Source organism: Prionailurus viverrinus, chromosome C2 (assembly GCF_022837055.1).
Source record: "Prionailurus viverrinus isolate Anna chromosome C2, UM_Priviv_1.0, whole genome shotgun sequence".
NCBI lineage: Eukaryota > Metazoa > Chordata > Mammalia > Carnivora > Felidae > Prionailurus > Prionailurus viverrinus.
In genome coordinates, this window is record NC_062569.1 from 93318662 (window position 1) to 93345684 (window position 27023).

Here is a 27023-nt window from a genome sequence, read left to right on the forward strand (position 1 = left end):
ATGAATGAAATATTGAACAAATAGAAATGAGAGTAGGAGATTTAGGAAAGGCTTAACGTCTGAGCCAAATCCTTTAGGATGATTAGGAGTCCATGAAGCAGTCCCAAAAAAGAAAGGCAACCTAAGCATAGGCAGGGCCTCTGTGGTGGCTTGGCAGAATGAAAAAATAAGCACAGTCTAGAACCATGAGAAGTCAGCTGAAAGTAACGGCAATAGCCATGTGTTGAAAAACAGTGAGTTATGAGGGTGGAAAAATAGGCAGATGCCCGATCTCAAAGGGCTTTATATAAATAAGTCCATGCACAGAGTTAGAAAGGGAGAAAAGTAAAATATAGGGGACTCTAGGCACTTCCAGGACACCAGGCATTTTTAGGTGTTGACCTTTTGGAGCATTTCAGAGGACATGAAACAGGAATTTCCTTGAAGTCAATTTATTAATAACTTTTTGTAGTGTCTCAGAAAAGAGTCTGTGGCCCCTATGGTAATGGTGAGAGACCTCTAACTACTTCTGAACATGTGAGAAAGGCTTCTGAATATGTGAGAATAATCTGAGGAATAAGTAACCTCCATTTTTTTTTTCCTTTAAAGGAATGGACAACGCAAAATAAATCTCTGAGTCTGTCTAATTATCCTTGTTTTACTGGAATGGGGCAAGGAGCCAGGAGCTCTGCTTTCCTCACCTGCTGCCCATGACTTTGAGGAGATGGCACCCCATCTCATGGGGAGGGATAGGCCAGAGATGCTGTGTCTTCATTACCCCTGAGGGCTGATGCCCTACATCAGTGGTTCTTGAACTTGACAGTGGGTCAGAATCACCTGAAGGCCTTGTTAAAACACAAATTGTTAGACCTACCCCCAGAATTCTTGATTTAGTAGGTCTTGGGTGGGGCCTGAAAATCATTTCCAACAAGCTCCCCAGGTAGTGCCAATGTTGCTCATCTGAGAGTGCTGCTTGAGAACCACCACCCTACCCAATGCTATCCTCCTAAACCAAGTGAGGAGGCCCTCTGCATGCTCCTGCTGGACCCGATTTCTCTCCAACATAACTCCCCTCACCCTGCAGAGTTCCCTCATTTAATCAGTGTCTTCCCCACTAACCTGTCCACTGCATGAGGACAGGAACTACTTCAATCTTGGTTATCTTTCATGGTGCAGTGCCAACGTCTGGCACCAACTAAACATTCTTCCAATGTTTGTTGAATTAATAGATGAATGACCCTAACTGGCTTACCAAAAACACAAAAAAATAGAAGAAAAAGAGGCCTCCAAAGAACATGGTTCCAGCCCCCTCTCCTCTACAGATAAGCATAGAAAGCATGAAAGAGTAATTGTTCTTTAGTTTCTTCTTTCTGTTCTTCCAGTGAAGTTTGAATGCTCCCTCCCAATTGTCTCTGAGCTTCAGTTTCCCCATCTATTAGATAGAGGTTTTCCAAATAAAATATAGGACACTCTGTTAAATTAGAATTTTACATAAATAACAAGTAATTTTTTGGCATACATATGTGGTAATGTTTGTTGTTTATCTGAAATTCAAATTTAACTGAGCACCCTCTATTTTTATTTACTAAATCTGATAAACATACTTATATGTGGATATTATTTTTCTCATCTGATTCCCACAATGATTAAATAAGTACCTATATATAAAGCCCTAGAACAGCAACAGAAGCCAAGTAAGAGTTCTATTTAAGTATTTACTATTATTTTTATTGTACCCATAGAACACACACACACACACACACACACACACACCTGGCTAGAGATTCAACACCTTTTTTCCATTAACCTACTCCAGTTTTGTTTTTTTTTTTTTAGTTTAAATTCAAGTTAGCTAGCATATAGTGTAGTACTGGTTTTAGGAGTAGAATTTAGTGACTCATCACATAAAACACCCAATGCTTATCCCAACAAGTGCCCTCTTTAATGCCCATCACCCATTTAGCCCATCCCCCCAACCACCTCCCCTCCAGCAATCCTCAGTTCATTCTCTATATTTAAGAGTTTCTAAGGATTTGCCTCCCTCTCTGTTTTTATTTTATTTCATTTTTTCCTTCTCTTATGTTCATCTGTATTATTTCTTAAATTCCACATATGAGTTAAATCATGTATTTGTCTTCGTTGAACTGACTTATTTCACTTAGCATAATATACTCTAGTTCCATCTCTCTCTCTCTATATATATATGTATGTATGCATGCCACATCTTTTTTATCCATTCATCAGTTGATGGACATTTAGGCTCTTTTCATAATTTGGCTATTGTTGATAACGCTGGTAAACATTGGGGTGCATGTGTCCCTTCAAATCAGCATTTTTGTATCCTATCGGTAAATACCTAGTAGTGTAATTGCTAGGTCATAACCTACTCCAGTTTTGAAAAAATTTTAAGGGATATTTTAAAATCTTGAGGTTTTAATTTATGACTATCCTATTTTATTATCTCCTTCACAAATCTCATGAACAACAAATCAGTATCTATTTTTATAAAGGTGCTTTAAATAGTTAAGGCCAAAATAAAGTAATCTCCTAATCTTTTCTTCTTAGGATAAGGTTCTAATTATTTGATCTTTTACTATAAGAATCTGTTCTTCTTCTCTGAAGTCTGTCCAGTTCCTCCACAGTATATTTTTTCTTTGGTTAGGAAAATATACATTTATTATTATAAACTCACAGGAAGGAAAAAATTATTCTTCCTTCTTGCATTATTGTCTGAATTTTCCATAATCAGTACATATGTAAAATAAAATAAGCATATGCTTTTTGGCGGGAGTTTTATTTTCTTGTTTTTGTCTTTTTATGCTCAGACAATTATGCCTTTCAGCTTATTTAAGCAGATTTTTATGATTTTTATTTTAAATTTTGCCCATTATTAGTCAGTGATTTTATGACTCTAGAGCCTACCCTCTTAAAAACAAACATTCTTAAGATGTTGAAGTAATAAAAATAAAAACAAGAACATATTTAATGACAATACCACCTAACATTTATTGTTAGTGTACTATGTCCAGGAACTATGCTAGGAAATTTTAACTTTATTAAATCTTTTAATTCTCATAAGTAGTGTCACGAAAAAGATACAATTATCAATTCTCAGTCTTTTCGGCTCTGGTTGCTGGACAATTGCTCCACTGAACATTTCTTAGTAAGGTCATGAAAAGATGATCTGCAAGACACTAAATGGGGTAAACATTTTCTGTCTTTATGTAACCTGCCAATACATATTGCACGCTCTACCTCCATGCCTCTGTCCCTCTCTCTTGTCTTCCCCTTCTTTCCTCTCTTTCTCATCCTCATTTTCCCCCTTCTCTTTCTTCCTTGCAGTAGGGTTTGAGCCATTACACCCTTCAACAAGAAAACAGCAGCAAAATTATTCTAAAGTGGGCTTCATTTCTCTAGTGTGTCATGTACTGGTCTTTTTTCCCTCCAAATTCATTTAGGGCCTCTAAAATTTATTTTACATTTTTTATTTTTTTAATTTTTGTTTATGTTTTGAGAAAGAGAGTGAGCAGGCAGGGAAGGGACAGAGAGAGAAGGAAAGAGAAAGAATCCCAAGCAGTCTCCATGATGTCAGCACAGAGCCTGATGCAGGGCTCGAACCCACAAATGATGGGATCATGACCTATGCCAAAACCAAAAGTTGGGTACTTAACTGACTGAGCCACTCAGGTGCCCCTTTTACATTAAAAAAAAAAATCATATCTTTAAACAAATGGAAAGGTATCAATGTTCATGGGTCAAAATCTTAATATGGCAATGCTATCCAAATTGACCTACAGATTCATAGCTATCCCTATCAAAATCCCACATTGCTTTTGATCAGAAGTTGACAAGCTGATCATAACATTCATATGGAAATGCAAGGTGTACAGAATAGCCAAAACAATTTTGAAAACAAAGAACAAAGTTACAAACAAACAAAGGAAAAAAAAAGACAAAAATATCAGAACAAACTGGTGATTTCCAGAGGAGAGGTAAGTCAGAAAATGGGTAAAAAAAAAAAAAAAGAAAGAAAAAAGAAAGAACAAAGTTGGAGAACTCACACTTCACATTTCAAAGCTTGTTAAAATATGATGAAATTAGAACTCAATAACAATGCAATTTAGGAAATAAAAAGAATGTGGAAATTAAACAACACAATCCTAAATAACCAAGGTCAAAGAAGACATCTCAAGGGAAATTAGAAAATACTCTGAAATGAATGAAAATGAAAGCATAACATACCAAAATATCTGAGATGCAGCTAAATCAGTGCATTTACTACTCTAAATGCCCATATTAAAAAAAGAAGAAAGATCTTTCTCAATTCTAAATATTTTCTGGCACAAAAACACACACTCAGATCAATGGAACAGAATAGAGAACCCAGAAATGGACCCACAAATCCACTAATCTTTGACAAAGCAGGAAAAACTATCCAATGGAAAAAGACAGTGCTGGGAAAACTGGACAGCACCATGCAGAAAAATGAACCTGGGCCACTTTCTTATGCCAGACACAAAAATAAACTCAAGAGGGATGAAAGACCTAAACATAAGACAGGAAGCCATCAAAATCCTAGAGGAAAAAGCAGGCAAAAACCTCTTTGACCTCAGCCGCAGCAACTTCTTACTCAACACATCTCTGGAGGCAAGGGAAACAAAAGCAAAACTGAACTATTGGGGTCTCATCAAAATAAAAAGTTTCTGCATAGTGAAAGAAACAATCAACAAAACTAAAAGCCAACCAACAGAATGGGAGAAGATATTTGCACATGACATATCAGATAAAGGGGTAGTATCCAAAATCTATAAAGAACTTATCAAACTCAACACCCAAAAAACAAATAATCCACTGAAGAAATGGGCAAAAGACATGAATAAATGGGCAAAAGACATGAATAGAACTTCTCCAAAGACGACATCCAGATGGCCAATAGGCACATGAAAAAATTCTCAACATCACTTATCATCAGGGAAATACAAATCAAAACCACAATGAGATACCACCTCACACTTCTCAGAATGGCTAACATTAACAACACAGGCAACGACAGATGTTGGCAAGGATGCGGAGAAAGAGGATCTCTTTTGCACTGTTGCTGGGAATGCAAACTGGTGCAGACCCTCTGGAAAACAGTATGGAGGTTCCTCAAAAAATTAAAAATAGAACCACCCTACAACCCAGCAGTTGCACTACTAGGTATTTACCAAGGGATAGAGGTGTGCTGTTCCAAAGGGGCACATGCACCCCAATGTTTTTAGCAGCGCCATCAACAATAGCCAAAGTATGGAAAGAGCCCAAATGTCCATCAACAGATGAATGGATAAAGAAGATGTGGTATATATATACAATAGAGTATTACTCAGCAATCAAAAAGAATGAAATCTTGCTATTTGCAGCTACATGGATGGAACTAGGGTATTATGCTAAGCGAAATTAGTCAGAGAAAGACAAATATCGTAAGACCTCACTCATGAGGAATTTAAGATACAAAACAGATGAACATAAGGAAAGGGAAGCAAAAATAATATAAAAACAAAGAGGGGGACAAAACATAAGAGACTCTTACTACAGAGAACAAACTGAGGGTTGCTGGAGGGGTTGTGGGTGGGGGGATGGGTTAAATGGGTATGGGGCATCAGGGAGGAAACTTGTTGGGATGGGCACTAGGTGTTATACATAGGGGATGAATCACTGGAATCTACTCCTGAAATCCTTATAGAACTATATGCTAACAAATTTGGATACAAATTAAAAAATTGTAAATAAGTAAATATTTTCTAATTTTGTATTATATGTTTTACTCATTAATTTTGAATCTTTTTTCTACTGTAAGTATTTAAACCTATGTTTCTTTCTAAAAATGCTTTAGCTGTATCCCTCAAGTTTTGATATGTAGTTTTTCTGAAATATTATATAATCTGATTTCCATTATGATTTCCTTCTGGTTATGAACTTTTTAAAATGTATTTTTAAATTTATAATGGATAGATTTTTATTTTGTTATTTTTGAAAAAGTTGTATTTATTACTTGTTACTTGCTGAGGTGGTCTATAGAGAGTCTTTGAAATTTATTAGATTTGTTCTATAGCTTAATCCATGGTTAATTTTTGTAAATAGCCCTGTGTGTTCAGCAAGTAGTTGGATGCAGTGTTCTATAATATGTCCTTTAGATTAGGCTTGTTATTTGTGTTCAAATCTATATCCTTGTTGTTCTTAGTTTGCCTGATCTATCAATTACAGAAAAAAGTATGTTAAAGTTTTTGAACATACACATTTTTCTTAAATATATCTCAATTTTGTATTCATATATTTTGAAGCTATAACATATACCTAAGAGTTTAACATTGTTATATGTTCCTGCTGAATTGAAGTTTTATTATTATGTAGTGACCATTCTGATTTCTTAAATGCTTTTTACCTTAAAGTCAATTTTGTTTTGTCCCCCTCCCTGTTTTTATATTGATTAAAAAAAAAAAGATGAAAGATCCTAGATCAACCTTAAGTTACTAGGAAAAGAAAACCAGGGGCGCCTGGGTGGCGCAGTCGGTTAAGCGTCCGACTTCAGCCAGGTCACGATCTCGCGGTCCGTGAGTTCGAGCCCCGCGTCAGGCTCTGGGCTGATGCCTCAGAGCCTGGAGCCTGTTTCCGATTCTGTGTCTCCCTCTCTCTCTGCCCCTCCCCCGTTCATGCTCTGTCTCTCTCTGTCCCAAAAATAAATAAACGTTGAAAAAAAAAAAAAACACCAAATTAACCCAAAGCCAACAGAAGGAAGGAAATAATAAAGACCAGAGTGAAATAAATGAACAGAGAACAGGAAAGCAATAGAGAAAATAAAGAAACCTAAAAGCTGAAGAATTAAAGAATTAACACCAATCTTTCACCAACTCTCCACAGAGAGAAAATTTCCCTTTCCTTCTCAACACAGAAGAAAAGGGAATACATTTCAACTTATTCCCTGTGGCCAGTATTATCCTGATAACCAAAACCAGACAAAGACATCACAAGAAAACTATAGATCAATATCTCTTATAAATATGGATGCAAAAATTTCAGCAAAATACCTACAAACACAACCCGATAACACATTAAAAGGATTATGTACTATGGTCAAATGTGATATATTCCAGGAATACAAGGTTAGTTCAATATACAAAAATCAGTGTAATATACTGTATCAACAGAATAAAGGACAAAGATAACATCATCTGAATACATACAAGAAAAGCATTTGGCAAAATCATAAATTCATTCATGATAAAAACACTTAGCAAACTGGTAATAGAAGACAAGATTCTCAATCTGCTAAATTCCATCTACAATAAGTCCACATCTACCGCCATACTTAATAATTAAAGAATGAATGCTTTGTCATTGAGATCAGGAACAAAATAAGAATGTTTACTCTCACTTCTGTTTAGCATTGTACTGGAGGTTCTAGTCAGGCCACTTAAATAAGAAAATGAAATATAAGTAATCAAGATTGGAAAGGAAAAAATAAAAATTATATTCACAGATAACATGATTTGTACACAGAAAATACTAAGGAATCCACAGAAAATACTATTACAATTAGTAAATGAATTTAACAAGGTTGCAAGAATCAAAATCAATATGCAAAAATCAACTGTATTTTTTTAATGTTTTTATTTATTTTTGAGAGAGAGAGAGAGAGAGAGAGAGAGCACAACTGGGGAAGGGGCAGAGAGCGAGAAGGAGATGCAGAATCTGAAACAGGCTCCAGGCTCTGAGCTGTCAGCACAGAGCCCAACACGGGGCTTGAACTTGTGAACCGTGAGATCATGGCCTGAGCTGAAGTCAGACGCTAACCGACTGAGCCACCCACGTGCCCCCAACTGTATTTTTTTATGAGTAAAGAACATTCAAAAAAAAATTCGGAAAACAACTGCATTTGCAAAGCATCAAAAAGAATAAAATACTTATGACTAAATTTAACAAAATAAGTATGGAATTTATAAATTGAAAACTATAAAACATCATTGAAAGAAATTAAGGAAGACCTAAATAAATGGAAAGACATTCATGTTCATAGATTAGAAGACAATATTGTTAGATGGCAGTACTCCAAAAACTGATATATAGATTCAACACATTCCCTGTCAAAATCCCAGATGCCCTTTTTTTTTTGCAGAAATTAAGAAATAGTCCTAAAGTTCATATGGAAATGTCAAAACAAGGATAGCCAAAACAATCTTGAAAAAGAAGTTGGAGGACTGACACTTTCCTGTGTTAAAACTGACTAAAAAGCTATACCAAGCTTTTCATTCTATGTGGCTCTAGGATATGGACAGATACATAGTTCAATGGAACAGAATTGAGAGACCAGAAATACACCCTATATTTATGGACATGTGATTTTTGATAAGGAAGTCAAGACAATTCAATGGAGAAAGAATAGCCTTTTCAAGAAGTGGTCCTGGGAAGACTGAATATCTCTACATAAAAAATGTTGGACCCCTATCTCATATCATACACAAAAATTAACTTAAAATAGATCATATACCTGAATGTAAGAGCTAAAAAATCATAAGACCTTTAGGGTGCCTGGGTGGCTTATCAGTTGAGCATCAGACTCCTGATTTCAGCTCAAGTCATGATCTTGCAGCTCATGGGATTGAGCCCCACGCTGGGCTCTGCAGTGGCAGCACCAAGCCTGCTTGGGATCTCTCTCTCCTTCTCTCTCTCTCTCTGCCCCTCCACTGCTCGCACATGCATGTTTACTGTCTCTCTCTCAAAATAAATAAACTTAAAAAAAATCATAAGATCCTTAGAAGAAAACATAGGAGTAAATTTTTGTGATCTTGGAATAGGCAATTACTTCTTAAATATGACATCAAAAGCACAAGTGACAATAAAAATAGATAGATGGGGGTGCCTGGGGGGCTCAGTCAGCTGAGCATCTGACTCCTGATTTAAGCTCAGGTCATGATCTCAGAGTTGTGAGATAAAGCCCCGCACTGGGCTCTGTGCTGAGCATGGAACCTGCTTAGAGTTCTCTCTCTCTCTCTCTCTCTCTCTCTCTCATATTCTACCCTTCTCCTCTGCTTGCTCTCTCTAAAAAAAATAGATAAATTGTACTTCATAAAAATTAGAAACCTTACTGCTACAAAAGACATCATCAAGAAGTAAAAAGAGAACCACAGAAGGGGAGGAAGTATTTGCAAATATACATTGGATAAGGGACTGGTATCCAAAATATATAGTTTTACAACTTAATAATTAAAAAATAATTCACTTTTGAGTTATTGAAATAACTCATAATAATGGAAAATAACTCATTTTTTAATGGGCAAAGGATGTGAATGGATATTTCTTCAAAGAAGATATACAAGGGGCGCCTGGGTGGTTCAGTTGGTTGAGCTCCCGACTTCGGCTCAAGTCATAATCTCATGGTCTGTGGGTTCGAGCCCCATGTTCGGCTCTGTGCTGACAGCTCAGAGCCTGGATCCTGCTTTGGATTCTGTGCCTCCCTCTTTCTCTATTCTTCCCCTGTTCACACTGTCTCTCTCTGTTTCTCAAAAAAAAATGAATAAATGTTAAAAATTTTTTTTAAAAAATTAAAAATTAAAAAAAAATAAGATATGTAAATCACCAATAAGCACATGGAAAGATCCTCAACATCATTAGCCATCAGGGAAATGCAAATCAAAATGACAATGAGATACTATCATATTCACTAGAATGACTAAAATTTTAAAAACAGATAATAATGAGTGCTGACAAGGATATTGAGAAATCGGAACCTTCATAGCCTGCTGGTGGGAGTGTAATAGGGTGCACCCACTTTGGAAAGCAGCCTGGAAATTCCTCAAAAGGTTAAAAATAGCTACCAAGTGATCCAGCAATTCCACTCCTAGATATATACCAAGATAAATTAAAACATATATTAGTACAAAAATTTGCACACCAATGTTCATAGCAGCATCATTCATTGTAGCCAATAGATGGAAACGACACAAATTTCCATTAACTGATTAATGGATAAATAAAATATGGTATATCCATACAATGGAATAAAAATAAATGAAGTGCCAGTACATGCTACAAAACGATGAACCCTGAAAACCTTATGCTAAGTGAAAGATACCAGTTACCACATGTCGTATGATTCCATTTATATGAAAGGTCCAAATAGGCAAACTTGCACAATCAGAAAGTAGATTAGTGTTTGCCTAGGACTAAGGGACATGATGGTAGGAATGGAGAGTGGCTGATACTGGATATGGGGTTTCTTTTTAGGGTATGAAAATGTTCTAAAATTAGATAGTGGTGATGGATGAACATTTCTCTGAATATACTAAAACAATGAATTGTGCATTTCAAATGGGTAAATTTTATGGCATGTAAATTATATTTCATAAAGATGCTTAAAAATATTTTTTAAAGTATAGTTTTTTTGGAGTAAAAACATAATATATGTTCATTATAGAATGTTGCATAAGACAGACAGGTACAAAGAAGAAAATAATATGTATTTTTATATGTCTATAATCCCATCATCCAGAAATAATTGTTAATAATAATCATACTTCCTTTTTTTGTGATGAAATACACCCTGCTTTCACTCACTCACTTGGGTACTTGTGGATGATTCTGAAGGGCTGGTTGTTCACATCTGTCTCTGTTACGTAGCAGACATATTTCTCATTTAACTTGACAGGGTATTTCAGGACAGGGAACACCCTGTAGAAGCCATTCATCTGCTCCTCTGGGACTTATGGTACTGTGATTGCTCAGGTCCCTCTCTGCTGGGTCAAGCCAGGTCACGTTGGGCATGAGGTACCAGCCCTTAGAGATGCACATTGTCATGTCCTCATCATCAATCCTATCAAACTGCACCTGGGGCATTTCAAAGTCTGGCTGGAAAAAATAACAAAACAATTAGTTTCTTTTTTATTTTGGCCTCAGGAAGCTCAAGCTAGCAGAAATCTTGCCCTTAGTGTTTACATTAAGCCTTATGGAGGTAACATATCTTAAGATTCACTGTGGTTAAACTTTTGATGTAGGCACTGAGAGAAAATCATGCTATACATATGCTCCTACCCTGCAGGTCTCACCTACCACTGCTGTATTTACTTTTGGAATCTTCCCCTCTCCAGGGGTTCATTGCAGACCCTCTGCTGACCTCAGACACCCTGCTGGAGTCACAGAAGATAACAAATGATTTTCACCACCACCTTCTTATCTCTACCAGCACTTGCCCTGGAGGGATTCTACTATGCCTCCCTCCACCCACAGGAGATCTCTGGTGAGAAGAAGACCACTCTCCTATAATCCTGAGAAGGGTGAGCATCCCTGGGGCATTACAAAGATCAACTGGTCCAATCCTGTATTTTAACAGTGAGAAAATGAAGCCTAGAAAAGCTAAACAAGTTATCCAGAGTCATCCAGAATTAGAACTTAGGCCTCCTAATACCCAGTGCAGGACTGGTCTCGCTAAACCATAGGACATAGGTCAGGGTTTTCATGTAGGAGAATTATATTATATAACATTTTGGGCTTTCAGTGTTACAATTTGTTTGGTGAGTCTGGGATAATGTCTGTGGTTTTTGGTTTTGTATATATATTTTGTTTGCTTGTTTGAAAAGAATGGGTAATATAGACAGGTGCAGATACAGCAATTTTGGTTCAGAGCAGTATTTTCAGCTAAGATGAATTACATGATGGGTATGAGAGGAGCCTATAAAAATTTGAGTAGAAGAGGAAAACTGACAACACCAGAAGAGGAAGCTTACAATTTATCCCTATAAACAGAGATAGAACTTAAAACCAAGTTCATTCAATAAATGCCCTTACCTTCTACTATTAGCTTAATTGTACTTTCACCTCTTCCATTTGGTGTGATGGCTGAGCACTTGTAGCTTATCCATGAAATACACATATCTTAGTAAAAGTGATAGAGTCCCCTCAGAAATTTCAGCCCAATCCACAGAGACTCTTCCCTCATACAAGAAGTTTTGATCCTCTAGTTGCTCTGTGTTATTGTGAAACTTATAGACCAACTTTGAGAAAACTTCAAAAAAAATCATAATACCTGAGAAAGTGGTAATATTCTTTATCATCCTCTACTTCATATTCCCCCTTTGATGTCTTCTCTTTCCCAAGAAAACTCAATATTTTCTGTGCCCTCCACAAAGGAGAAGTGGCAGGAGAGGGGAAACTCAGTGAACGGGTGGACCCGTAACTCTTCTATAGACACTGAGAATGTCAAAGAAGAAATGAAGTTAGTAAAGTATTTATAAAGGCTAGTGAATGCTGCATCAGGTCGGGTTTAATAACAGATAAAATGAATAATTCTAGCTTTTTCGAGCAGAAAGGAATTTAGTATAGACAATTAGATGTTTACAGAATTACTGGAAGGTTGGAGGAATAAGCCCAAAGTAGGGCATAGAAGGTAAGACCTGCAGTGCGTGTGTTCTGTCCTTCCTCACATTACGCTAGGCTCAGAACAACACTTCAGAGCTGGTCTGCCAGTGGAACTGCTGCCTCTGCCATATCAGGAAGCTGGTAAATCAGGAAGTCATCACTGCAAGTACTGACTCCAGAACCAAACCGCACCTGCTAGATTCACACGGGCAAAAGAAAGGATGCCTCGTGCAATATCACCTCTCTCCCATTCAAATCAATTGGTGATTCAATTTGTGAGCAAATGTATCTGATTAGCAGAGTTTATGTCATTCCCAGAACCCAAACTGTAAAGCAATCTTAGAAATGTAGTTTTTTGTTTGTTTGTTTGTTTGTTTGTTTTACTCTCTAGTCTCAGCAAGGTACGAAGGCAAATTAGAAAGGCAGAAACAGATTTTTAGTAAGTCAGTCTATTCTACTTGTCACAAATACCTACTGGTCTGGGCAGAATTAACAACAGGAGGAGCTGAGGGCTGGGAAGAATACAGCCATGCACTCTGTACTATTCATTGAATCATGACATGGAAATGATTCCTGATCTGTTAGAGCTGGAAGAAGGCTTAGAGATCATCTGATTCAATCTTTGAAACCATTTTTTCCAGAGCCCATCCCAGAAGTTGTCACTGACAGCCAAGAGAAGATCAAATCAGTGAGACCTCCTTTCTTTTACCAACTCAATCAAAACAATCCCTCTCTAATTTACTTTATAAATTGGGCTTCCAAGTTGGAATTCTTCTGTCAATTATTTTGGCTACTGAAAGACAAAATTGAAACTCAGGAAGCAGAGTTGCTCGGATCACAAAGTAAGATACTGGTAGCAATGCAGAAAGAAACAAGACATTTCAGAGTTTAAAAAGAAAGTTTCAGGTCACAGTTACCACACTTTTGAGCCTATAAAACTAAGCTCCCAATTTGAGTAAGACAGAATAATGAAACTTAAGAATTATGAAAGTAGGGACTCTGCTAAGAAGGCAATCTTTTTTTCTCCTAGGGACACTGTGCAGGTAACAGGCATCAGAAAGGAGGAAGAACCAGTCAGTGTGATATAATAAAGTGAGACTAAATAGAAGGGAAACATAGGGTCACCTGGGTGACTTAGTCGGTTGAGCATCCGACTCAGTTTTGGCTCAGGTCATGATCTCACCGCTCATGAGATCGAGCCCCACGTTGGGCTCTGTGCTGACAGTGTGAAGCCTGCTTGGAATTCTCTCTCTCCCTCTCTCTCTGCCCCTCCTCCGTTCACTCTATCAAAATGAAGAAATAAACTTAAAAAAAGAAAGAAGAAAAACATAGGTGAAACACCAAGGGGAAATCCAAATTTTAAATGTTCATAGGCAAGGAAGCTTCTGAGCCATCAGCCCAGCAAAGAGCAGCCAGAGAGATATCCAGTAGGGTACATTCCAGCTAAACAATAGTTGCAATCTGCTCATTCATCAGTGGCAATCATGTGGCTATTGGTGGGGTTGGGCATAAACTGTCCACAGAGTACAGAGACCATATCTTAACCATCCTGTTTCACCAGTGCCTAGCACAGGACTTGATGCAGTTAAAAACTATCCAGTGTGATTTTATGTGTCAACTTGACTGGGTCACAGGGTGCCTAGGTATTTGGTCAAACATTATTTTTGGCACGTCTTGGAAGGTGTTTTAGATGATATCAACATTTGAGTTGGTAAACTAAGCTGACTGCCCTGTATAATGTAGGTGGCCCTCCTCCAATCAGTTGAAGGCCTGAATAGAACAAAAAGGCTGACCGTGTCTTGAGTAACAGGGAACTTCTGTTTGACTGTTTGAGCTGAGACTTCAAACAGAAAAAAAAGGCTCTTTTTGGGTCTTAAGCCTTCAGACTTGGCAATCACTTTGCTGGGTTTCCAGCTTGCACACTGCAGTTCTTGGGACTTCTTACCTCCATAATCACATGATCTCTTTATATAGATTTTGTTTGTTCTGTTTCTCTGGAGAATTCTGATTAATACATCTGGTGACATGTATCAAGTGTTTATATTGTATTAGACATATTCTAATAGATTTTCATAAATTTAATTCATTTAATCTATACACTAACATGGAGGTAGTTACTGTTATTATCCCCAATTTACTACTGAGGAAACCAAAGCACAAGTGAGGTGAAGTTGCTCAGGAACACATAGCTAGTAAGTAGTAGAACTATGACTCAAACCCAGGTAGTCTGGCTCCACAGACCTCCATCTGAACTGTGTTCTTCCGTCTACCAGTAAACACTCATCTTAAAACTGATGAATGAATCAACAACTAATTAAATAAATGAATGAATATAAAGGAAGACAGATGAGGATGGAAAGAAGGAGGCAAGGAGAAATAATCTGTAAAACCCTTAGAAGGATAGATACACATATAAACACTGAAATGTTTTCTTCTTCAAATTGTTATTTGTCTAATGTGGTCACAATCAAGAAGCAGTGGATTGTGGTTATAAGAAAAATCCTGATCTGAAGAGGTGTAAATCTAAGTTCTAGTTCTAAGCCCCCCCTTACTAGTCATTTGGCAATGGGAAAGTCACTTATTCTCTCTGGGTTATAGTTTTCTAATGTATAATTATGATAAAAATACCTGCCCTGGGCTTGTTACAAAATACCTCGGGATCTTAGGGCTGTTTTTATATGACATGGCTCAGTCATTTTTCAGAGAGACAGAAAGAGTGGACCAGATGGGTGGATGCCTTAGTAAGCTGCCCTTCTTGCTAATTTCTTATAAAAATATATAGCTTACTCATGAGAGGGCCTTAATTCTAGCTTCTCAGGTTACACCCAGGAAGTCTTGCTACCGCTGTACCCCTTCTGGTCCCAAGGGAAAAGGTCTCGGACTCAGGAATCCAAAGCCTCTAGCCAAAGAATGACGAAAACACAATCTACTGATGAGTAATTGGTGATGTGTCTGATGTGTCTACAGATGATCCTACTTGAATCTGAATAACTCTTTTGTCTATTTCAACCTGTGCTATATTTCTAGCCCATTGTGTCTTTAGCTTCCCAAGGCTTAAGAAACTGAGCAAAAGCTCAGCAAACAGCTAATAATGTGAGAAAACACTTTGAAAGCTGTAGAAGGATACTATGTCTGAAGCACTTACTATATACCTAGCACACAGTATGAGGCTATCAATATTGCTATATTATTAGAACTAATGCACCTTTCTCTTTCTCACCTATATACATATTCTTTCCTTTATCTGGTTGGGTTATTCTTGACTGTGAGTGGACTGCCTCCCTACACACACACACACACACACACACACACACACACAGAGTAACCAAGCATCAAAAGAAAAGAGGTAGTAAATGCAATCTGGATGAACCAGGCCTTACACTAACTCCTGAGTGGATCTCTGGAACCTAATGATGCCTTCAAGCTGCTGCCATCTTTGAGACTGACAGAACGGCTGCAGGTCCCTGAGAGATGGCCTGTGTCTGACAACTATAAAAATGTCTGATCATTTTGTGCAGTAATTATATTGGACGTTTTGGACACGTGCGTTTCTATAAAGTCTTTTTGCATATATACTTTTGGTTAGTTGAGTTACATTAACATTTTCAACATATGTATACGGTTCATCCCAACATTTTTGAAGAATTGAGAAAAAAGAATTATAAAAACCCTGCATTGACCACCTATCCAGATTTTTCAGGACAGGTCTGGTCTCAAATATTCTGTGATACTATACCCGAAATCAACACTTGTCAGAGTTATTTGAAGTGGGGAAGAATGTCTAGATATTTTTGTTTCAGTTAGAGAAGTTCAAAGCATAGGTGTGAATAAGTGTAATTATCTAATATAGACTCGAATGGACAAGCCAAATTGGGGGTGGGTGTAGGGGTTCTCATTTAAAAAGTAAACAATTCTTTACAATTTGTGTCTGTTAGATTTTCCCATCTGTTCTTCAACATTACCTGTGAAACAAATACAACATTGTTATTCCCATCCAACAAATGAAAAGACTGAGGTTCAGGGAGATTAAATCATTTGCTTGTTTTTCCTCAAATCTCCAAATCACTATTTTCCTCACTGTTCCCAACGCTGTTTCAGAAATACCCACAAAGGTTTTTTGAAAAGTGACTCACCTGCATCATGAACGAGCAGCAATATGTTCACGATCACCAAAAAGCAAGACATTCTGTAAGGAACAAAAAGAAAGGCAGAAATTTTGTCTCAGCCAAGAAAGAGTGTGGGCCAGCATAGCCTAGCCACACCCTCCTGGGTCTGAAGAAGGCCTCATAAATACCCGCTCCAGGCTGCACCCCCACTACATGTACTTTGAGCAGACAGGTTTCCAACACCTCAGCATTCTGTGTGGGATGCCCAATGAATTAAGTTCACTCAGGCTGACCCTGTACCTATTTGTTGGATTTGCTATATGAACCTGGAACTCTATTCCTATAATGTGAAAATCTGTCTCTCTAGATGAGTCACATTTGAATACATTTGGATCAAAGTCAGTCCTGGATGATATTTGACGGTCAGTGACAGCTTCCAAAACAACTGCTGCTGAGCTTCTGGATGTGGCTGGGAGAGAGTTAGCAGTAGAGGAGGTATAACAGTAGATATGCAGGCATGTCTGGGAAGTTATGAAGCAATGCTTCCCAAACACAGAAAAATAACCAAAAGATAGTACTGTGTAGCCAGGGCTGCACTTTATGGAATTAACAAGCCTGGGACACCTCTGAAACAGGTAGGAGAAAGGGGGGCTCAGGGCATGCTCAGTCCCTTTGAGAAGCCCTTACACATACAGGTGAAGTCAATCTTATTGTCTGGATCCACTCTCTCTCTCTGGTCTCATCTCTCAAGACTCCTCCACACTCCAAGGTCTACCAGGAGTACCATGCCTAAGTTATGGTGATGTCCAGACCCTCCTCACCTGGCATGTCCCCCCTCACCACCACCCTCACCTGCCCCCCTCTACTCACTTATCATTCAAAACTCTGCCCTAGAATCACTTCTTCTCAAAGCCCTCCCAGATCCCAGTCCAGTTCAACATTTCCCCTTTTGTATTTTGAATATACTTTGTCATTGCATTAGATCACATTGTATAACAATTATTTCTTTACATATTCTTTTGTTCCTTACGATTTCAGAGAAGGAAAGAAAGGTAAGGTTATGATATCCTCTCAGCATATTTTCCTGCTTCCTCTTCTTCCTGTAATCTATTCAGGAGAAAAAAAATCTGCCACAATCCTCCAGGCTATGATACACCATACGAATAGCAACTATATATCAAATGCCTATGAATGACAATCTTAATCTTAAAAATAAGCCTACGAAGTAAATATTGTTTCCATTAAAAAATTCTTTTTAGGGGCGCCTGGGTGGCTCAGTCGGTTAAACGTCTGACTTTGGCTCAGGTCATGATCTCGCAGTCCGTGGGTTCGTGCCCCGTGTCGGGTTCTGTGCTGACAGCTCAGAGCCTGGAGCCTGTTTCAGATTCTGTGTCTCCCTCTTTCTCTGACCCTCCCCTGGTCATGCTCTCTCTCTCTCTGTCTCAAAAATAAATAAACGTTAAAAAAAAATTCTTTTTAACCTTTATTTATTTTTGAGAGAGAGAAAGACAGGGTGTGTGTGGCGGAAGGGCAGAGAGAGAGGGAGACACAGAATCCGAAGCAGGCTCCAGGCTCTGAGCCGTCAGCACAGAGCCCGATGTGGGGCTTGAACTCACGGACCGTGAGACCATGACCTGAGCCTAAGTCAGAAGCTTAACTGACTGAGCCATCCAAGTACCCTGATATTGTGTCCATTTTACAAGTGAGGAAACTAAAGCATACAGAGGGTAAATAATTCACTCAAGGCCATCCAGAATCAAGACTCACCTTTCAAGTTAGCTGAAGCCTATGCATGTCACCTAAATTCTGTCCTGACAAACCTCTACAACTTCACCACACGCTGTGGGAAGTCCCATCACCCAGGGCATCCAGCAACAGAACAGGAAGCTCATCAGCTGATGAAGCAGCACAGGTGACTTGTGGAATATTACAAGAAGACTCTTTCCTAGAGGTCTATTAGACCCTGAAGAGTATGCACTCTATGGGTTGACTATTTACAGATACAGAGGTCTACAGAAGAACAGGAGCATAAAAGAGCAGACTCTGCCTGCCAATAACCAAATAAAACATTTCTGTGGTCAGTGGGACAAGTGGAAAGACTCTTTGCCAAGCTTGTATATTCAAACTAGGAATATGACTAGTGAATGACAATAACCATTAACTCAGAAAATATCTCCCTGTGGTAAATGTAGTAAAGAATTTGAAAGATATATCTCAAATAATATAAAATTTAAAAGGCAATATGCCAGCTAGCGGCTACTAGAGCTATAGGCAAAAGAGAGGTGTGTGGGGGGTGTGTAGAAACGAGAGAAAGAGAGACTGTAGTCAAATGTCATAGAGAAAAAAAAGTTGTAGGAATGCAATATGCCTTTTCAACTGGATAAAATTTCATTATCTATTTCTAAGATATTTATTTCCAAGGAAAGTTTTTCATCATTAGGAAAGATATATATCTTAAAGCCTTCCCAATTCCCCAACCCTAGGAGATACAATCTTTGCTCCTCCCTACTTCTACCATACTTTGTACTTTTATATAGTACTCACTCAATTAACAAAGCATATTTTTAGTGCTTCTAATAGTAATACAGATTCATTGTAAAAACAAGTTTGAAAAAATAGAAAAGAATAAAGAAGAACATTAAAATCTCTTTTAAGTCCATCACCCAGACAACCACCATTAACATTTTGGAATTTTTCTCCTTTAGCCTTTTATATGTGTACTTTTTAAGGAGAACTCGGTTTGCATATACAGTTTAGTGCCCAGTTTAATTTTCTCATGGCATTGTTTTGTGAGCATTTCTACATCACTAAAAATATTCTTACAACCTGGTCTACTTTGTTTTATAGTTATTTGTATGTATATCTTATCACCCCCACTGGACTATAAGCTCCCTAGGGGCAAGCCTAAGTCCTCTTTGTCTTCCGTATGTCCATCATGGTGCTCCATATGTTGTAGGCATCCATAAGTCTTTCTAACAAATTAACAAAATTAAATCGGATGCAGTGTTACAAAGTTTTACCATATAACAGGAAAGAGAAAAAAAGGAAAAAAGAAATTTATACACTACTAAAGATGAGATTTAACTAAATCAAAACAGACAACTCCAGCAATGTACCCAGGTATTGCCTCTAGGGCTTGTACCATTTTCACCTCACATTTATAGAAAAACTATGAGAAGTCTATGAGCAAGCTCTATGCAGACACTAAATGTAAGGGGACCAGATACAGTTGAGGTGGATACCTAAATGTTTCAGTCACATTACCTTTCATTTGGCTCTCCAGTTCACCATCACAGCCAACAATTTCTCTAAACAGTCTCTTTTTTTTTTTAATTTTTTTTTAATGTTTATTTATTTCTTTTTTTTAAATTTTTTTTTTCAACTTTTATTTATTTTTGGGACAGAGAGAGAGAGAGAGAGAGAGCATGAACGGGGGAGGGGCAGAGAGAGAGGGAGACACAGAATTGGAAGCAGGCTCCAGGCTCTGAGCCATCAGCCCAGAGCCTGACGCGGGGCTTGAACTCACAGACCGTGAGATCGTGACCTGGCTGAAGTCGGACGCTTAACCGACTGCGCCACCCAGGCGCCCCTATTTATTTCTGATACAGAGAGAGATGGAGCATGAACGGGGGAGGGTCAGAGAGGGAGACACAGAATCTGAAGCAGGCTCCAGGCTCTGAGCTGTCAGCACAGAGCCCAACGCGGGGCGTGAACCCACAGACTGTGAGATCATGACCTGAGCCGGAGTCGGAAGCTCAACCAACTGAGCCACCCAGGCACCCCTCTAAACAGTCTCTTTATTGAAAGAGCTTACCTGTGTGGCAGCTGGTGCCTCTTATCAACCAGGTGAGAAGAAAAGTGAGGAGGTAGCATGTCTTTGAAGGGACAGTTGTGTGGCAGTCCCCAGCGAGAAGGCTCGGTGATACTGTTATTAACAAGCTGTTGCGGGGCGCCTGGGTGGCGCAGTCGGTTAAGCGTCCGACTTCAGCCAGGTCACGATCTCGCGGTCCGTGAGTTCGAGCCCCGCGTCGGGCTCTGGGCTGATGGCTCGGAGCCTGGAGCCTGTTTCCGATTCTGTGTCTCCCTCTCTCTCTCTGCCCCTTCCCCGTTCATGCTCTGTCTCGCTCTGTCCCAAAAATAAATAAAAACGTTGAAAAAAAATTTAAAAAAAAAAAAAAAAAATAGAAAAAAAAAAAAAAAAAAAAAAAAACAAGCTGTTGCAGCAAAAGCTCAGTAAAGAACTCCATGAGACTTAATATTTCTAATAGCTGCATTTGTTGGCTAAAAAAGGAAGTGTTTGCAAGGCATTATGGTTGAAGAGCAAAACCAAAAGAATACCATAATGTCCAATATCGGGGAATCATACTGTGCTATTTTTTAAATCATATTTTTGAAAAATAATTAAATGGCACAGAAAGTGCTCATTGTACAATTTTTAATGAAAAATAAAAATACAAATCAATGTTTACACATATGCATGATTTCAACCTTGTGGAAAAAAAATATGTGCATATAGAAAAGGAAGGAAATATGCCAGAATGTTAGCAGTGGTTACTTCTGGATGGTGAGACTATGTGTGACTTTAGTTGTTTACATTATATATTTCTGAGTTTTCTATAGTGATATTTTATATTTACATTATGATAAATACATTATAACTCAAAAAATAAGCAAATGGACAGACAGAACTTACACACATAATGTGGTACAGAGAGAGAAGGTTCAGGAGGTATCCCTTTTCTCTTAGGGGTAAGTATGATTTGGGTCCCCCGTTCAAAGCCTTTCCCATTAACCCCAAGTTCTATAGGGTCAGCTCTTTATTAGGGTGCCTTTCTCCCATAGCACATGAATTACTGGGTCTAGGTCTGAACCGGGTTGCCCTAGTCCTTACACTCATTACACAGCCCAGATAGACTATAATCCAGAGTTTGAAGGAACACTTCGTTGTAAGCAGACTTGTTAGAACAAGGCCAAGAAGGTAAAGACAGGAGCAGGAGGCCGCCTGCTGGGGATGGGTGCCGGAAGCAGCTTCGCCCTAGATCTATCACCCCACCTGACTATGAATGAAGCACTTAGTTTCTTGCTTTGAATCTCCAGTACCTCTCAGTTCTTCCAATCACTTTTAGTGGCCGAGTGAAGGAAACACTTATGAAGTTTCAAAATAAACTTACAACTACATCCATTAACATGAACTGTTGAGTGATGTCTTTTTTTGTTTGTTTAAGCTCTTATAACACCTAGCATAGATTTTATTTACATAATATGCTCAATAAAATAACTGTGAAATGGAACGTAATGGAGTGAAATAATTGTGATCAGTTCATATCCCTTCTCTAACTCATGCTACAGGGATTGAGGCTTGACATACACTTGACTTCCACTCCAATGCAGTAGAAGAACACCCTGATGCTACCACAGTACTGAGAAACCATGAAGAATACTTTGTACTCAGATATAAGCTTCTTTCTGCAGGTGCTACTTCCCACAGACTGCCCCAAGCCTGGAAGTCTTTCCATGAGCCACTAAGGAAATGGGATATAGAGCTTCCAGAAAGAAAAGTATCAGAGATGGTCTCCTCACCTGGTATTCATACCTCTCCCACCATGATCTAGACCAATTAATCATTTCAAGTTTTATTCTTCCTTTATACTGTATCATAACAGCACACCTTAGATTTGGGGGGAAAGTCACAATTTTAAATATCTTCTCCCATTATTCTCCAAAGTGTGGCAATACTTGGCTATTGTAACCATCAGCACAAAGCACATCAGCCAAACCAGACTCTCCACCATTTCCCAGACATAGGCTGTAATTCACTTCTTGTTTTCATCATTCTTTCTCAAGAAATACCTTCTTCTTTCCCTTTCATCCAATTCCATATGCCTCATCCCATCTCTACCAAAATGCCATCATCCAATGAAAGCTTTCTTAATTACAGCAGACTGGAAAGGTGTCTTTACTCTGAATTTTCACAGTATTTGGTTATGCTTCTGTATGTCAGCTACCAACTGATCCTTCCTATTTTAGTAACTTTAGGTTTATAATAGTTGTATTGAGATAAAGTCCATTCACCATACAATTCATTTACTTACAGTATATATAATTCAATGGTTTTTAGTACATTCACAAGTTGTGCAACCATCGTCTTACTCAATTTTAGAACATTTTCATTACCCCAAAAAGAAACTCTGTGCCAAGCAGTCACTCCTCATTCCTTCCATCCTCAGTCCCTGACAACCACTAATCTATTTTCTGTTTCTATAGATTTGCCTATTTTGGACATTTCATGTAAATGGGATGACATGTTATAAGGTCTTTTGTGACTGCTTTCTTTCACTTATGTGTTCTCATGTTTTCAAAATGTATCCATGTTGTAACATGTATCGGTACTTCATTTATTTGTATTGCCAAATAAAATTCCATTGTATGGATAACCACATTTTATTTGTCAATTTATCAGTTGATAGAACTTTGAGTTGTTTCCACTTTTTAGCTCTGATGAATAATTCTGCTATGACCATTTGTGTACAAATTTTTGTGTGAACATGTTTTTAGTTCTCTTGGATCTATACCTAAGAGTGGAATTTCTGGGTTGTATATGGTAATTCTTTTTTTTTTTTTTTAACTTTTGAGGAACTAACTACCAGACTGGTTTCCAAAGTAACTGTACCATATTAGATCTCCACCAGCAGGGTAGGAGGGTTCCAATTTCTCTACATCCTCACCAACACTCATTATTTTGTGGTTTTAGCCATCCTCGTGGGTATGAATAGTATCTCTTTGTAGTTTTGATTTGCTTTTGTTAATGATATTGAGCATCTTTTCATATATTTATTAGTTATTTGTATATCTTCTTTGAAGAAATGTCTATCAGATCCTTTGTCCATTTTTAAACTGAATTATTTGTTTTATTATAGGTTCATGTTTAATCTCTGTTACTATAAGTATCTTGAAGGCAGTGATTGTATTTGGATAAAATCATAAACTTTGGAGTCATATTCCACTATTTGTTTATCCAGCCCCATCATAGCTGTGTGAGTTGGCAAGTTACTTCATTTTACCACATCTCAGTTTTCTTGTTTGTAAATAGGGATAATAATATCTACCTTATAGAATGAGTATGGGGATTAAATAAAATAGTGACTACAAAGCCCCTAGGACAGTGCCTGGCACTTGAAAACAACCAATAAATGTTAGCCATTATTTTTAGTTATCTCTATACATTTCCAATGTATCGTTCACTTTTTTACACAAAAAACGTGCTCCATGAGTATTTGAGAATGAATAAATTGGGGACTAGAAGTATTTTAACTTGTTTATAGTTGTTGCTATGGCTAGCTATCCATGAAAAGGTAAAACAACCCAATTATGAAACATAGGCTAAGCAAGTGCATAAAATTAAAAAGATATATAGCCATCCAGATTCCCAAAACAGTTGCCAAGGTAAATATCTCACTAAGTAAGAGAAAACCCCCTAAATGGAGTGATTTCAATGGGAATAGTCATCAGGATGCTTTTATAGCTCTAATAAATGCTTAGCCAAAGACTTCCAGATCCAAAAAAATGTCACGTCATTATTTGAATCTTCAAAAAATTTCAATAAAGAAGACTGGTTTGGGGAAAGATATTCAGGAAAACCACTTAATCTATCAATTCTACAGTGAGAATATACTAAGGAAAAGAAATAAACTGCTAATAATAACTGAACTGTAGACCCTAAATGACCAAACTGTCTGCAGACTCACTCTGGGCCCCTGTAAATATAGAGGCCATTGTCTCTTCACAATGGATCTCCCTCTGCCTTCAATGCTACCTTAAACTGGCTTTTTGAGATTTGGACTACAGTTGGTAGGAATTTGGCAGAACTTTAAACCATCCCAGGCCGAAGTAGATAAGCCAAACTGAGAGGGATTCAGCAATGAAGATAATTCGAAACCTTGCATGCCAGGCTAAGCAACTGACCTTCATCTGGTAACTAAAGAGGAGACATGGGGTCAGAGGAGGAGGGAGAGGGATGGATTGAAATAATGAAAGCAGTGCTTCAGAACGCCTATCTGAATCCAGAGGTAGCTGCAATGAAGGTAGAAATCCAGTTTACGAGGCATGATGTCTTGCTATAACTAGGGGACAGGACAATAAGCATAAATTTTGGGAGTCAAGACTCAGGGATGAGGAGAGTTTAGACCAACCTCTCAATTTTAATCCCTGAAACATGGCATGGCCCTGGCAGAAAACCACAGTTTATGCAGTAAATTATGCCATCACGAGTAAAGATTGTTCTCAACTTTCTCTTTACCTCGATCATGATAAAATAAGTGTGAGAAAGTAATGGTTGTAACAATAAATACTATTACTATTAATGCTAATAATATTAATAATTGCCACTACTGGGGCGCCTGGGTGGCGCAGTTGGTTGAGCGTCCGACTTCAGCCAGGTCATGATCTCGCGGTCCGTGAGTTCGAGCCCCGCGTCAGGCTCTGGGCTGATGGCTCAGAGCCTGGAGCCTGTTTCCGATTCTGTGTCTCCCTCTCTCTCTGCCCCTCCCCCATTCATGCTCTGTCTCTCTCTGTCCCAAAAATAAATAAACGTTGAAAAAAAAATTTTTTTTAAAAATAATTGCCACTACTCATGGAATATTTACCTTGAACTAGTTACTATGGTAAGCACTTTAGATTTAGCCTTATAATGACCCTATGAAACAGACAATGTTCTTCATAATTAGATGAAATTAAAGCTTAAAGGTATTAAGTAACAAAATCAGGATTAAATGAAAGAAATCTGATTTCCAGAGGGGGGAGATCTGAAACCTATATCTCATAATAGCCAAAGCCCATGCTTTAACTGCATCAGTATGTTGCCTCCCAGCTAGTATGGTTTACAGAAGGATCCTCCATTCAGCTTATTTCCTGGCTTTTCTGCAGTTATTTGGGCAATAGGGCCATCTTAATCAGGTATGCCAAAACCTATTCATGCTTTATTTCATTTACTATTTTTTTTAATGTTTTAATTTATTTTTGAGACACAGAGAGACAGAGCATGAGCAGGGGAGGCGCAGAGAGAGAGAGAGAGAGAGACAGAATCCAAAGCAGGCTCCAGGCTCTGAGCTGTCAGCACAGAGCCCAACACGGGGTTCGAACTCTGGACTGTGAGATTTTGACCTGAGCCGAAGTTGGACGCTCAATCGACTGAGCCACCCAGGTGCCCCAATTTTATTCACTATTTATTAGGCACATACTATGTCTCAGTGTGGGGTAGACAGAGTTCCTGCCCTCAGGAAACCTAGAAAGAGTGGCCAAAGGAGGAAATGCCCTTCATTTGGTCTCCCTTCTTTTTTTCAATAAAAATCCTAATCAGGAGACCTATCCTGAAATATACTCAATTTTACCCGAGTAGCCTGATGGTTAAGTTTTAATAAGTGGACAAATATGCCATGTACTCTCGCAATTCCTTGAAATCCTTATCCCTTTCCCTAGATAATGCATTGTGCTGTGCTGTCTCCTTTTCCCTTCACACTCTCCAGTGCCCCCCACTGCGTCTCTGGCATCTCCTTCAGCTAGCCACAAGACACAGCCCATCACTGTGAATGACAACAAGCCACCAATGCTCCTTTACCTTCCACGGGGTTTTTAGAACTCTCCAGGCTGCCTGGATAGTTTTAAGGACCACTATAGTGTTGGGGGATGCTGCTTACACTTATCTGGCCTCAAGGAAAAGAGATGCAACCATGGTTGTTGAGATAGGGCTCATTATGAGCAAGAAGGGGATTCTCACATGAAACATTTCTTCAAAACTTTCTGTCAGGCAGCTTCGTTCTCTATTATTGAGGTTATCTCCATCTTTCCCCCTTCATTTTACTGATTTGTAATCTTAACTATTTGTGAATCACATTCAAATAGTTTTTTCTCATTTTATATGACATTCCTGTCACTTAATTTTTATCAGACATATAAACATTTTTAGAAGCATAAAACTGTATTAAGTAATTGCAATTTCCACATATAAGGGCCCTGCCAGTATGTGATCTTGATCCAAAGCAAGGTCTAATTTTTTAAGAGGACCCTTTAGAAACAGGTTTCAAAAGCAGGGACACTATAGGTTTTAAAAACATTCGATCTCTGGTTTAAACTGTCCAAGTATATCCTCCCACTATAACTCAACCAGGGTTACTATAACTCAACCAGAAATTAAAATTTGGCAGCCAGTAAGAGGCATAAAGTTTCTCACACAAATAAGTGTCAAGAAAAAAGTTACTTTATTCCTTAGGAGGAAAGCAAATTAATGTCATTGATTATATACTAATTTTATACAATTAGTAAAAAAAATTACTTGATATTTTTCTCATTTCTACTCACGACTTTTCAAAATCATAAAAAGTAATTTCAGAGGAGACTGAGTTTAGGGCAAATATGTTAATTATAAGTACTAAATTAAAGCCAGCGTCAGGATTTTGCCAGTTAATTGCAGTTTTAACCTGCAGTAAAGTGTCAATGCTTGGTTCTTAAACTAATCAGTTAATTTTAGCTATCTGAAATTAACAAACCCCCTTGGCT

General features: G+C 38.1%; 1 long non-coding RNA gene across 2 annotated transcripts; it reads left to right on the forward strand.

Moving 5' to 3' along the window:
• Positions 1-565: 565 nt before the first annotated feature.
• On the forward strand, positions 566-22911 carry LOC125175410 (uncharacterized). 2 transcript variants are annotated; one of them, XR_007155783.1, is made up of 3 exons: positions 566-1324; positions 11051-11285; positions 21822-22911. It is a non-coding gene; the product is annotated as an uncharacterized LOC125175410 (long non-coding RNA). The 2 variants fall into 2 exon arrangements; XR_007155784.1 differs by lacking the exon at positions 21822-22911 and adding an exon at positions 12442-12562.
• The last annotated feature ends 4112 nt before the right edge of the window (positions 22912-27023 follow it).